Genomic DNA, 10,002 nt, shown 5'->3' with positions numbered 1-10,002 from the left:
ATTGCAGCTCCTCAGTCTGAACGATCAAAAAAAACAGAAAGAATAATATTTTTCACACTTTCAATTTTTATTTAATCTGGACGAACGTGGTTGTCTCATTTTTACCTGAGTTTCTCCAATTTGCTGTTCTTCAGTTTCTTGGAGAGCAGTGTTATTCCTGCATCTGTCAGGTTGTTGTTGGACAGGTCCAGCTCTCTAACTTGTGATGGGTTGATATTCCTTGCCAGGTTCTCACAGCAGCTCACAGTGAGATTGCATGCATGCAGACTGGAAGAGAGAAAGTATAAGAAACGTAAGTCATGAAGACATTTAAAGACTATTGAGACCAGACGGTCGGCCTATTTTCATCACTGCTTACTTGCAATATGAGCTAAGTATCTCAACTGTCCAAATGTTTATTAACGACCGCTCGTATAATTTCTAGGGCCGGGACTCAATTAAAAATCTAATTAGAGGCTTTGTAATTAATTAATCAAAATTAATCACATTTTAATTGCATAAATATTTGACCTGAGAACAGTGAGAAGTAATTTTTTTCACATGGATTTTTATTTTTGTTCAACCAATTCCAGCAGACAAGTGTAGAAATAGCATATATAGAAATATAGTACTTTCAGAAATTCAGGTAGCCTATAGGTAAGTAGACCTTCTGTAAACTAGGTTTTTTTAAGTAGACCAATACTTTCAAGTACATTCAGAACATTGGTTATTTTTTCAGACGTGGTCTTAGTTACCCTGGTCCTGAAACCAGTCATCTGGTGCAGTGTGGGTTGGGTGTGGGTCCTTGTACGTCCACGCTAGCTGCTAATTGTGTTGCGTTGAGGTGATACTTGAGGCTCGATGTGAATTCCTTGTTGCACAGCTTGCACACAACCACGCTCTTATCGACGCTTCCATCCGTGTGTTTATTATAATCAGATTTCCCATTCACGGGGCCACCCGACACGGTCTCGTCAGCTTCTTCGTTCATGTTCACTGTGGTTTGTTGTTGTCTGAAGTCATGGACGCTAGTTGGTGCTCCAGTATAATCGGTCCCCCCGAAACTCATCCAGTGAGAAACGTTCCGCGGTGCAAAAAATAAGTGTAAAAATGCGTAAAAAATGTTTAATGTGTTATTTTTTAATTGTAATTAATTAATCTTAATTCACATTGTAATTAATTAATCTTAATTAACGCGCTAAAGTCCCGGCTCTAGTAAAAACGTGTTGGATAAAGTTGTCAATGAGAGATCAGAAAAAAATGATGAACACACTGGATCTCTCATGTGTCTGTCTCTCCACCCAACCAGCTGTTTTTCTGCAGTTTCTGTTTGGCCCTCGCTCACAAAGCCACCGGTACACAGGGAGGTACACAGAGGCTGTGGTCAGGCACACGTCCGCCGTCTGTGTGAGATTGTTAAAAAGTTACATGGACACAAGACGGCACAAATTATACCCCTACACGCCTGGTAAATATTTAGGCCGACACAATACTGTGGAAAGATGAATGTATGTGCATTGCCCATAAATTGTTTAAATAATGACCCAAGCCATATGCTATGTATACAGTATATCATTTCAAAATAAGCTTCAGACTGTACCATCATCAGTGAGGTGCTTTGAAGACAATTCCTACCTCACTCCACACCAGCATGCTGCCAAACACCACCTGCAGGCCGTCAAAAAAGTTCTCCCCAATGACGATGACCATCGCCCCGCCGGTGGTCCAGCCCTCACTGGGACTAATGGCTTTGATGCACGGGGTGGCTGGACAGAAGGGCAAAGCAAGAGTTACCCCAAGTCATTCAATTCAGCATGTACAGCAGCTGGAGAGAGGACAGTAAATCTCAGGCAGGTGTGTTGGAAGTGCTCTTTAGTTTTGGTTTATTCAATTCAATCAATCAATTAAAAAGCTCATCGCAAAACTTTCAGAAATGTTCATAGTTATTTAATTGTATATATGTGGCTTTGTTTGTGAATAACAACAAAAGCATCAAAAACTGAGAATTGGATCTATATCAGATTTTGCTTAGAAATCATATGATCTGCAATTGTACAGAACTGAAAAAGCTCAAGTGAAAACTGGTGTCCTGAGTACACAAATAGAAAAAGTATTCAGCTCTTTTAATTGAGAAAAAGTAGCAGTACAACAGTGTAAAGAAACGTGGTCCTACACTTAGAGTTTAACTACATAGAAATATGGATGCATTATCAGTTAAATGTACTAAAATGACAGCATTAATATGCAGGAAATGGATGGACTTCTTCATGTTTGAATTTGATTTTTTTTTTTTATCGTCTTAATGAATGCATTAATTAGCTCATCTAATGACCACTAATTATGTTCGATGTATCACGGCGATTAGAAATGGACATTAAGGAACTCAAGTACCTGCTGTTACAGTGTGTTGAGTGTGAATGATGAAGTAGACACGTAATAAAACTGAAATGAGGTGTAACATTGTAGTGTTACGTTGTCACCGTCTCACCATATTCCATAGTATTCTCCACAGACTCGCCGGGCTCCAGTCTGCGGGCCCTTCGGCCGTGCTTAGAGTTGTTGTGGACAAACATGTTGTCAGACACTGCCAGGACGTGGCCATCTACACTCACGGTGCTGGACAAGACCACCTGAGAGAAAGAAAGAATTGAAATCTATCTATACGTCACATTTCACATATAAGGCTTAGAACAATGACATCAAAAACAATCAAAAAAATATTTCTTCAATAATGAATAATTAAATGTTGACCTGCATCTGTAAAAGCCTAAAATTCTGTGAGGAGACTGAGATAAGTGTCACTCAGAGGAGTAGGATGATTGGACTAAACGTCTTGGGGAGAAAAGGAGCTTTAATACACTTCAGAGAAGTTTGTGTTGTCCAATCAGAAGCGCAAAAGAAATTTCAGTAGGAAACACTTATGTCCCAGTATATCGTGTTTTTGAATACTTGCAACATTTGAATCATTTCTGCCGGTGGGAAAGGAGCCTTTTTGAAAATCTCACGCACACTGTGCACAGACACACACGGATCCATTTAGACTCTACCTTGACTAAAACACTACCCGGTGAACATTTTTTGGTTGAAAAGACGTTGACGTCTATTCAACGTCTTTTCAACGTCTTTTCAACAGATAAATTGCTCGCTGGAAAAGTACAAGTTACACAGTCAGTTGTCATGTCAACAGCCCATAACGAGGACAACACAATTTGATTAATTTGTATTTATTCATATCAATAACACTAAACACTTTTCCTATACAAAACAGAATACAAAAATAAATTATATTTTGGGAAAATAAACTATGAAATTATAAGTGCAGCAACAACACAAACCAGTCAGTTAGAATTGTGTGTTTGTAAACCATTTTTCTGAATCATTGGCACTTCATTTGGCTCTGAGTCACTTGAATCCGGATCGTATACCTGAAATCAGCTCCGTCTCCCTCATCGTCACTTCAATGATTCAGAATGCGCAGACACCCCTCAGCTGCAGATGCCTCTAGTCAACATGTTCGTTCAATTCAATTAATTTTATTTTGTTCAACCCAAAATGAAAAATAAGCCTGAGGGAGCTTTACAGTCTGTAAACCTTCCAGCTTCCTGTCCCAAAGCCATCACATCGGCACAGATAAAACTCACCTTCAACTGGACAAAACCTAAGGGAGAGCAGTGGAGGAGTAGCTGTGTACAGAGAGAACAACTTAAAGATGTACAGTACGTTCAATTCCTACCACAGAAATTATTCAAATATTCAGAGTAGTACACCAGGTGTAAGGCAGGACAACTGCAGGGCCAAACTCCATCAGATGTAACCTCCATCCACAGGAACCTGTGAGGAGGGAAGAACAAAGACTTTAGGGAAAAGTGTGTAACTTGGGTTTATAATGACAGTAATAAAAAGTTTAATAATGATAACAGCAAGAGGTGTTTGAGAACCCTTATTTATAGATTGTTTACTTATGACATTATAAACAATTTATGGCATTTCTGGAGTAACATTTCCAGGTATATTACACAGTACCATACTTTACAATGTTGCTTTAAGCATGCAGTAACTTACAATGTTTTGGCTAGCTTGTTTACAGGCCACAACTTGCTGAATTCAGCTGCGAACTGTGTTCAGGCCGCGTTGCTTTAAAAACGTGTATTTTCTACATGACATGGGACCGGCAATAATATGATATGGGTACAACAACAACCTAACGCATTAGTAACACCAAACACACAGAAGATACTCTGTGAGGTTTACTTTTGGTCCAGTTTATGTTGAACGCTAGCATGCTCCGAGCTAGCATGCTCCAAGCTAGCGTGCTAACTAGCAAACTATCTGCGCTAACGCTAACTAGCTTACCAAAATAACAGTCTTTCCCCTATCGAGTGGGCAGCACAAGTAAAATAACTGGTTATAGTTCCAGGTGTGCTTCATTCAAACACTCACGTACTTACAGAGTATTGGGGCCGGTAGCCGTGGTTGTATCAGCCCGTTCACGTCGCTCTGGCCCCGGTGCAAGCGTCTAAGAACTTGCGCATGCGCGTTACAGATGTGATCAGAGTTACGTGTTTTCAACTAATGTTTGAAACGGCTCCGCATTATTTTGTCCTTAAAGCATGTTGTTAACGACACACTCTGTATTTCCATATTCATGACGTTTTAAGAAAAGTCTTAAATGCGTTGAAATCACGTCTTTGCGTAGACCAAATTTCGCCGACCAGTTCATTCATTATTATGATAATCTTAATGATATTATCGTCTCTCTTTCAACCTTACGTTACAACATGACACATAATCAATAAATTTACCCTTTTCTAGCACGTTGATGTTTCTCGCACCTTTTTCGCCGGTTGAAAAGACGTTGAAATGAGGTCTTAGACGTTCAGACCTCATTTCAACCCGATTTCAACCATATTTCAACGTTGAAATAACGTCTTGTGCTCACTGGGTAGCAAATCGTAGCACTAACAAATGGTAGCACTTAAACTGTACTTATAATGGCACTTTTCTATAACATGTTTTGAAACTGCTTATTTGATGAAAATTGTACTTTCTTGTTACTTGTTCTTCTGAGTTTGCATCTCTATGTGAAAATGCACTTATTGTAAGTCGCTTTGGATAAAAGCGTCAGCTAAATGACATGTAATGTAATGTCATGTCATGTAAAATGGACAGGCTGCCCTCTGCCGTTCGAAACGCGTAACGACACGGCATTTCCTCCGCCGTCAAGTTCTCCGCAGCACGCCAAGACACGGAGCGCTTCCGCCGGAACCAGCACGTATCGGCGTTGACGCTGACTTGACGTGCGCGCAGCCTCCAGCCCGCTGGGGGGCGCTCTCCTCCAATCTGCGTCCTGAAACCACCGAAATAAAAACGACGAGACTCCCCCAGCTGTTTACCACGTCCGGCCAGCCGCCATTGCCCTGGCGCCCTGCTGTCACAACAAAGTGGAATCTCCCCCCCCCCCCTCGTGTACACGTATAAACACGGAACATGTGAATAAAATACATACATATATCTATGTGTGTGCGTGCGTAGGTGTCTCTACACTCGGCAAAGCTCAAACGGAGACCGGGGGAGCGGCCTCCTGCCCGCTGGGGGGCGCTCCCCTCCAATCTGCGTCCTGAAACCACCGAAATAAAAACGTCCTCCTGCCCGCTGGGGGGCGCTCCCCTCCAATCTGCGTCCTAAAACGACCGAAATAAAAACGGCCTCCTGCCCGCTGGGGGGCGCTCCCCTCCAATCTGCGTCCTGAAACCACCGAAATAAAAACGGCCTCCTGCCCGCTGGGGGGCGCTCCCCTCCAATCTGCGTCCTAAAACGACCGAAATAAAAACGGCCTCCTGCTCGCTGGGGGGCGCTCCCCTCCAATCTGCGTCCTGAAACCACCGAAATAAAAACGGCCTCCTGCCCGCTGGGGGGCGCTCCCCTCCAATCTGCGTCCTGAAACCACCGAAATAAAAACGGCCTCCTGCCCGCTGGGGGGCGCTCCCCTCCAATCTGCGTCCTGAAACCACCGAAATTAAAACGACGAGACTCCCCCAGCTGTTTACCACATCCGGCCAGCCGCCATTGCCCTGGCGCTCTGCTGTCACAACAAAGTGGAATCTCCCCCCCCCCTCGTGTACACGTATAAACACGGAACATGTGAATAAAATACATACATATATCTATGTGTGTGGGTGCGTAGGTGTCTCTACACGCGGCAGAGCTCAAACGCAGACCGGGGGAGCGGCCTCCTGCCCGCTGGGGGGCGCTCCCCTCCAATCTGCGTCCTGAAACCACCGAAATAAAAACGGCCTCCTGCCCGCTCGGGGGCGCTCCCCTCCAATCTGCGTCCTGAAACCACCGAAATTAAAACGACGAGACTCCCCCAGCTGTTTATCACGTCCGGCCAGCCGCCATTGCCCTGGCGCTCTGCTGTCACAACAAAGTGGAATCTCCCCCCCCGTTCGATCCGATCAAGACGCCCGGATGAAAGTCACAGTCGCGTTGCAGCGCCGCGATCGATGCCTGAGCCACACGACGTGCGCTGTGGACGTTTCTACTCCCGCTGCCCTCTGGTGCTGCAACGCCCCGCCGCCGCCACACGATGGCGCCAAAGGACCCTGTTTCCCACACACGCCCCGAAGCTGAACGCACGACATGCCCCCGTTATAGATGCTGCATCCCAAGCACAGAGCAGCCCATGAATTGTGTTTGACTCGTGGCCCCGCTAGACGGAGCTGCCAGCCGGCTGCACATCCCACCCATGCAGAGAGGCTGCCTTCCTCCCAGAGAGAATTGAAAAATCCCACCAGCCGCCACAAGAGGGGGCCAAGTGCCCGTGAGCTTGGCAGACTCATCAGCAAGCAGTCTGTTTATTGAAGTGAAAACCTCTCTGGCCATCTGTCTCTCTCTCCCACGTGTGCACGTATGAACATGTGAATAAAACACATACATATATCTATGTGTGAGCGTGTCTCTACACGCGGCAGAGCTCAAACGCAGACCGGGGGAGCGGCCCGCACTGTCATTGACGACACGTAGACATCAGTGAGTGCGACGCTTTTATTCAACACAGTGACGGGCCAACGTACACAGCGGCGCCCTGCTGCTCCGCCAGCTTCAGCCGCCGCCGTCTTCTTCACCTGGATCCAACTCCTCATCTCAGCTGCTCCTCCTGCAAACAGTGTGGACTCTTAGTTTTTAAAATCCCTCATTTTAAATTGGCTGACAATGACCTTCTGGCCTGTGATGAGGTGAAACATCTTGGACATTTCATGACAGAATAAACATTTGCACATGTGGACTCTTTTCAAATGCTTGTCGTTTTAAAAGCATTAAACAATGTCTCAGGGGCCTTCAGAACCAACCACAACAGTGCCCACGCGTTGATAAACAGCCGGCGTCCGCTGGTGTCACAGCGAACAAGGCCACAATCGCGCGTCACTCGACTTGACCTTTGAATACAAAACTTCATATTCACCATGGTATCTATAAAGAGCGCCTCCAGGCCTACAATTTAGACTTAAAAAGTGATGGAGAAACATTCTTCTCCAACATCATTAACAACAACACTAATAAGGCAAAAACCCCATTTGAAACTGTTGACAGACTGACCAACCCCCCAACACAAATACCACCTGAACTCCATTCCACGGAGAAATGCAATGAGTTTGCGTTCTTTTATACAGATAAAATTGAAGGCATCAAACGCGCCATCAATATCTCAAACAAAAATGCTGGATCACCACCCTATTTAGGCAAAAGTAACACAGCAATGATGACAACCTTTAATGTCATAGACTCAAACTCTAGTGGAAAGGGTGACAAATCTAACCATCGACCGGCTGTCTTGATGCTCCTACCAGCTTCTTTAACAATGTTTTTGACTGCCTAGCAACAGACGTATTGCAAATAGTTAATAACTCTATTCAGTCGGGCCATTTCCCAAAAGCCTTCAAAACTGCAGTTATTAAACCTCTAGATGCCTCTATTATCAACAACTACAGACCAATTTCAAATCTACCTAAAATAAAATAATAAAATAATTGAGAAAGTTGTCCTACAACAACTTAATCACTTCCTGGCTCCAACTGGCTGCCACCACAACTTCATAGCACCGAGACGGCCCTTATTAAAGTGGGAATAGAGCTGTAGGTGAAGGAGTGAAAGTGGCATAGAAGGAAAATTAAGAGAAGAAAGGAAATGGAACAGTAAGTGAAGAGTGGGGGGGCACAGGCTGGTTTTAGACCCCCTGAGTCCCTTTTATTCCATCGCTCCTCCCCCCTCTCATTCCTCATCTCCTGCTCTGTCTCCTATTCTTCCTTTCAAATCAGGCGTCACTGCCAATCAACTGGATTGCCATGACAACATTTCGCATGACGCCCCTCCAAACCCGCCAGCAGCCCTATAAACAAAAACAACATACAAAAAAAAAGCTGAATTCCGACAGCTCAGGATTGATGAGGGGGAGTCCTGTCAAAGGCCAGATTAGATTAGGATTGAAGCACACACACGCACACACACGCACACACACACACACACACACACACACACACACACACACACACACACAAACCACATCACAGCTCGGAGGCAGCAGGTGCTTTTGGTTAAACCTTAATTACATGATCTCTGATTTCTCTAATTGATATGGTAATGACTTTGTAATTAATGCAAAAGCAGAAATACCAGCAACTCTCCTAATGAATGGATTTATTTGATTAGCGTTGTCCATCCACAAATGGTGATACAGATCCACCAAGCACTGGTGCTTGGTGGATCTGTATCACCATTTGCTTCTAACAAGGATTCTTTCACAGATCGTGCTGTTCGGCTTTTCAACTACTCACTGGTCAAACTGGCATCCTTTATCTCTTAATGCTAATAATGGGCTGAATATTCTTTTGAGTAATCAAAACAGACTTGAAAATTAATAAAATAGTTAAACTCCTGCAATATCTTATCTACAGCTGTATTAGACAACGTATATTTTCTAACTTTAGCAGAACGGAAACCATTTTAACCTCAATATCATTCCCAAAGTTTTGCTTTGTATTGCTGTTTTTACTTTCCCCATCTCTTTTTCCAAATGTCTTTATTTCTCGTAGATTTTGGTTTAATATTCATATTAATTGACATTTTGTTTTTAAATCTGCTACTTTCCCACACTTTTAGTCATGATTTTGTTTAATAATGCACAGAATAAACGTTACGCATGTTGGGTATACTGATACAGTTAGGGTTTTCAATTATTTGAAAGATTTAATGTGGCTAACTGCCCCTTCTCAAAATGCAATATACCTTTCTGAAATCAAACACTATAACCTTTACTACTAACCTTCATGAAGTATGATTCATTGCAGGACTCCTGTATTTTACTGATTTAGTTTTATTGTTGTAAACTGACTCAACGTATTCAATAGAAAAACAATTTGAAAACCCAAACAAATTCTTCCAGCAGATGGAGCCACATACATTATTCCTTTAGGACCATCACTTTCTATTCCATTTACAGTTTTTCTCAATTGTTTACACACAAATACTGGTACTTGACACACAATGAGCACAACATGTAACTCATGCACCAACCCCCTGAAACAATTCTGCTAAACTACAGGCACAATTCTTGCTTTACACTCAAATTGCAGTTTCAAAACACTACACACAATTCTCTGCACAATTTTCATTAAGAAAATTTTGTTTTCACGAGAAAAACACTGTCATTCAAAATTCTAAAGTCAATTGCCCTACTATGCACACTGACTCGTCACATGGGAAAACATCTGTCACACAGTGTTACAATTATGAATCAGAGCTTTAGCATAAAAGGGCAACAGGTGAGCTCTTCTGTTTTGGAGCAATGGATGCCAACATTAGAAACAGAGCCAGAGGAGTGAGAGTAAGAGGAGGACAAGGGGAGGACAAAGACGAGGAAGGCCAAGAACCGTAAACTCTGATGAGATCTGAGCCACTTTGGTCGACCAAAGCTATGGAGGAATTATTTTCTGCCTGGAGATGGAAAGTTTATCACCGAAATCCACA

General features: G+C 43.3%; 1 long non-coding RNA gene across 1 annotated transcript; it reads right to left on the bottom strand.

Annotated features, from left to right (window-relative positions):
* Positions 1-2,581: 2,581 nt before the first annotated feature.
* Positions 2,582-4,774, bottom strand: LOC134132959 (uncharacterized). The gene is made up of 4 exons (XR_009957121.1): positions 4,428-4,774; positions 3,745-3,810; positions 3,621-3,662; positions 2,582-2,609 (listed from the first exon to the last, which is right to left on the bottom strand). It is a non-coding gene; the product is annotated as an uncharacterized LOC134132959 (long non-coding RNA).
* Between the last annotated feature and the right edge of the window lie 5,228 nt (positions 4,775-10,002).

The sequence above is a fragment of the Pungitius pungitius genome, chromosome 12, assembly GCF_949316345.1.
Source record: "Pungitius pungitius chromosome 12, fPunPun2.1, whole genome shotgun sequence".
Classification (NCBI taxonomy): domain Eukaryota; kingdom Metazoa; phylum Chordata; class Actinopteri; order Perciformes; family Gasterosteidae; genus Pungitius; species Pungitius pungitius.
The sequence above is the reverse complement of the archived record's forward strand: the minus strand, read 5'-3'. Positions and strand labels throughout refer to the sequence as shown.